We start from the raw sequence: 5,350 nt of genomic DNA on the forward strand, positions 1-5,350 counted from the left end.
TGGCAGGACTGACATATGAGGAGAGACTGGATCGACTGGGCCTGTAAATTCACTGGAGTTTCGAAGGATGAGAGTGGATCTCATAGAAAAATATAATATTCTGACGGGACTGGATTATTTTGATCCAGGAAGAATGTTCCCGATGTTGAGGAAATCCAGAACCAGTGGACACAGTCTAAGGATAAGGGGTAAGCCATTTACGATTGAGATGAGGAGAAACTTCTTCACTCAGAGAGTTGTTAAGCTGTTGAACCCACTTTCGGAGATAGTTGTTCAGGCTGGTTTCTTAGATATATTCAAGAGGGACTTGGATATTGCCCTTACGGCTAAAGAGATCAAGGGGTATGGAGAGAAAGCAGGAAAGTGGTGCTGAGATGAATGTTTAACCATGATCTTCTTGAACAGTGGTGCAGGCTAGAAGGGCCGAATGGCCTCCTCCTGCAAATATTTTCTATGTTTCTATGTTTCTAATTCCCCTGTTATTGGAGTTCCTCTTTCTGCGACTCCTAATTTCCCTATACCTACATGGAATGTCCCTGTTTCTCTAGTTTCTCGAGGTAATTCAACTGTTTCTGTAGCTAATTCCTTTATTTACATAGACATTCCATAGTTTATTGAAGTCCACGTTCCCCACTTTCTGGACATTATGTTTGTTTGTGGAGCTCCTGCTCGTCTGTTTCTGGAGCTCCAAATTGCACTGTTGATGAAGCAGCTGATTGTTATATTTTCGTGTCGACTAGTTATATATATATAACTATCGAAGATGTGCTGTTTATGGTGCGCACTACTAACTCCAATGCTGCAGGAACCGTTAAGTTACCTCTTTCTGGATTAAACTCGCTCATACCTTTGTTGTCGCATAAAATTCAATAGTTTCTTGAAGTCCTAGTTCCCCACTTAATATTTAAGCGTCTACTAGTTTTATATATATATATACATATATATTCGAAATGTCCTGCGTATGGTACTCTCTTTTAAGTCACCTGCTACGGCAAAAGCTAGTTTCCTGTTTCTTGATCAAAGTCTTCTCTTTCTAAATTTAATTCCTTTGTTTCTGGAGCTACATCCGCTGTACTGAAAATATTCCCGTTTCCTGGAGCTCCTAATTCGCCAGCTTCAGCAGTGTCCAATTCCGCAGTTTCAGTAATTCCTAATTGTCATGCTTCTAGACCTAATTACCATGTTTCTGGTACTATTAATATTGCTTCTGAAATAATTTTAGTATTCCTGGAACTCCTACTTCCCCTCTCAGCAATTCCTAATATCACTGGTCCTGCAGCTAACTCCCCTAATTCTGGAGCTCAGGTTTTATCTGGAGTTCCTAATATCCCAGGTTGTGGATCTCCGAATGCATCTGTTTCTGGGGGTAACTATCCTGCATCTGTAGCTAATTCAACGGCTTCTGGAACTAATACCTTTTTTTCGAACATTACTAACCCCAACGTCTGCTTCACCTTCATCCTTCGTGTAAGCATAGGACATTCATGAACCTACATTCATGCATGGTGATGGTTTGCTCTGAATATAACGGACGAATGAAGGGCAGACCTGGGGCTGTATGAGGAACACCTCTCAGCACCCATAACCTATCTCCCAGACGACATACATTAGATAAAGGATTCCCTGAAGGAGAACATACAAATTTACCACATCCTAAAGCATCATCTCTCGTGTGCTGTTAGCTCCACAATTGTTATTGTGCTTAGCCTGGCATGTAAAGACAGGTGCAGCTTAGTCTAACTGTAGGAATAAAAGCAAGGTTAAAGCTATAGTAAAGAAGCAGAGTAACCTACTGAGACAGAGGGAGCAATATAGCTACATGTGCACTAGGCTCATTCGCACAACTGTTTAATTTAGAAGGGCTGGTTACGTTGAGGTGGGTAGTCAAGGACCAAAAAGGGGAATTGAAGTAGTATGATGCCTCCGTTGTATCTGATTCAATGATAGAGTTTTCAAGTTGCCGATAGCAACATACATCATCAATTCCATATTTAGACTCATATGGTTCAGACGAGTGTTGCATTACACGAAGCCTCGCTCGCAGCTGCTTCGAATTAAGGATGGAAGCCTCATGCTCAAGAATTAAAGTCCCCAAACAGTCCAAAGTGTATCATATGAGCCAAATGGATCATATTTCTGTGTCGGACTGAAAAAGGCCATGTAAAAGGTCAATGGCTGTAATGTACATTACAGAACTATTTGCTGCAATGTATAACTGTCCCAGACCAAGAGTTTATCGAAAAGAACGGGGCGGAGAGCTCAGTGAAGGGCTAATTATCAACGACCCGATTTTCCCTTGCAAGTGAATAATCGATTCTTTGCCATTCAACAGTCATCGAGTGGTGTATTAATTTGTTACACTACATTATAGTCAAAATAGCAACAGAATCAGGGCAGTTACCTGAAGAAACAGAAGAATTCGGGGCTCCACAAACTAGGATATTCGTAAATCCCCACAAAAAGATGAATTAGCTCTGAAAACCCGTGAATTGCTGCAGGAATACGCGAATTATCTTCATAATCAGGAGAATTAGCTCTAAAAACGTGGAAATTCTGAGATACAGAAACAAGGAAAGTATGGTTCAATAATCAAAGTAAGTTGAAGCAAATAAAGTGGAGATTTAGGTGATACAGATATGAAACAGGGGAATTAGGAGAGGGCAGCATGAACATGGAAATTAGGAGAGGGCTCGACCAACTGGGAAATTTGGAGACAGTTTCAGAAACTAGGGGAATTTTTCGCAGAAACAAAGTTTTAGCTCCAAACAGTTCAATTACCTACAGTTCCAGTAGCGTTACATCTAGAAACAGGATTTAGCAGCTTCACAGACTGGGATATTCGGACCTCCAGAAAAAAGATGAAGTCGGAGCTTCAGGAACCCGGGAATTAGCGTAAAACAAGGGACTTAGCTCCATAAACAGAGGAATTGGGTCCAGAAAGTGGATAATTAGGAGTTACAAGAAGTGGTGCATTAGCAGCTCCAGAAACAGTGGAATTAGCTCCAGGAACAGAAGAATTGTACGCTGCTGAAACTGGGTAATTCGGAGCTCAGGAACACAGGACTTCGCTCATTACAGCGGAATTATATACTGAAACATGGGAATTGGGTTTAGATAGAAGGGGGTTCGTGTAATAAATTGGAAAATTAGCTGTTCCTGTTGCAGGAGAATTAGCACAGAGCGCCAGAAGCAGAACCCTTCGCAGCTAGATATATCGGGGGAATGTTAGCCGCATGAAAAAAGAATTAGACGCTTCGTAAACTGTGCATTTCAGCTTCAGAAACCGGGGAATTAGGATCTCCACAACAGGAGCAATATCTACATAACCTGCGGTATTAGAAGCTCCAGCAACAGGGGCATTAGGAACTTCCTAAAGATGAGAATTTACAGTTCCAGGAACAGAAAAATAAGCCACAGAACAAGGGAATTAGCTCCAGAATAGACTCAATATTACCTCCTTAAATATATGAATTAATTCCAGAAAGAGGAAAATTTGCTCGATAAACACTGATATTTACTGCACAAACCAAGGAATTATGCGTTTCAGAATTTCCGGAAATAGGAGCTACAGCAAGAGGGGAATTATGTCCTGAAATATGGTAATTACCTCCGGAAAGAGAGAGAATCGGTGCTCCAGAATCAGAGGACATATCGACTATAGAAATAGGGGAATCATGAAATCCAGAAGCAACAGATGTTTAGTTCCATTAACAATGTAATTTGGAGCAAACTAAACAGGAGATTTATTAGATCCAGATAGAATCGAATTAGGAGAGCGCGCTATTACATGGAACATAGAAGACAGCTCCAGGAACTGGGAAATTGGGTTCAGCTTTATAAAAAGGCGAGTTGGGTTTTCCTTTCTCAGGAGCATTAGGAGAGTACACCATAAATAGACAATTCGGTACTATATATATCGGGCAAATAGTAGCCACATAAAAAAGGATAATTAAGTACTCCATAAACATTGCAATTTGGAGTTCCTGAAATTGCGCAATGAGGAGTTCCACAAACAAGTGATTAGCTCCAGAAACAGGGATAATTGGAACTCTCGCAACTGGAATATTAGGAACTCCAGAAACATTGAAGATACCAGCTCCAGAAATAGATGGTGAATCCCCAAAACAGGTAATTCGTTACAGAAATACTGGAATTAACTCAGCAAATTGGGGAAATAGGAGTTCCATAAACACAGGTATTAGGAGCTCTCGAAACAGGGTAATTGCCTGCAGAAATATTGGAATTAGATCCACCAAGGGGCAGATCGAGAGTTCCAGAAACAGAAGACATCGCAGCTACAGATTCAGGTTGTTTAGCTTCAGAAACTGAGATTACGAGATCCAGAAACAAGGCAAGTATGGTTCAATAAAGAATGCAATTTGAAGCAAATGATGAAGGAGATTTAGGAAATCCGGATACAGGGAAATACGGAGATTGCAGCTTCAAACTGGAACATCGGAGAGGGAACAAGAAAGTGGGAAATTTGGAGACAGATCTGGAAAAAGGCGAATTAGCTGTTCATAAAGCAGGGGAAATAGGAGAGCGCACCATTAACAGAACAATTCTGAGCTATAGGGGAATCATAGACTCAAGAAAAGGACAATGGTGTGCTCCATAAACTGCGCAATTTGGAGCTCCAGCGACGGGGATATTAGTAACTCCGCAAACAATTGAAACATTTCCCGAAACAGGTGCACTAGGACTTCGAGAAACTGGGGAATCATCACCAGAAACTGAGGTATTACCTACTTAAACAATTGAATTAGCCACATAAACAGTGGAGTTGCATCCAGAAACAGAGGATTTAGGATCTCCTCAAACGGGGATATTAGGAGCTACAGTAAAATATGAATTGTCTCCACAATTAGGGGTGTTAGATCGATAAACAGGGGACATGAGAGTTGCAGATCGAGGAACTCCAGGAACACGGAAATTAATTCAGAAATAAGGCCATTATCTTCAGAAACAGGGGAATTAAATCCATAAAATTTGGAAATATATTCTGAAACTGGTGAAATATAAAGTCCAGAAACAAGGGAAGTATGGTTCATAAACAAAATAAGTTGGAGCAAAAGATACAGGCGCTTTAGGAGATCCAGATGCATGGGAATTAGGAGAGGACTCCATCAACATATAACATAGGAGAAAGCTCCATAAATTGGGAAATGGTCTGTGGAATAGACAGGAACTTGGGTTGCCATGGTGCAGAAAATTGGGCTGGAATGGGGGACGAACTTGCGCTGGTGGATGGGACATGAACCATGTAAAAACGACAATTACATGCTCCATTAAGAGCGCAATATTAACTGCAGAAACGGGGGAATTGCGAACTTCAGAAACAGCTGATATA

The sequence above is a fragment of the Pristiophorus japonicus genome, unplaced genomic scaffold, assembly GCF_044704955.1.
Source record: "Pristiophorus japonicus isolate sPriJap1 unplaced genomic scaffold, sPriJap1.hap1 HAP1_SCAFFOLD_60, whole genome shotgun sequence".
NCBI lineage: Eukaryota > Metazoa > Chordata > Chondrichthyes > Pristiophoridae > Pristiophorus > Pristiophorus japonicus.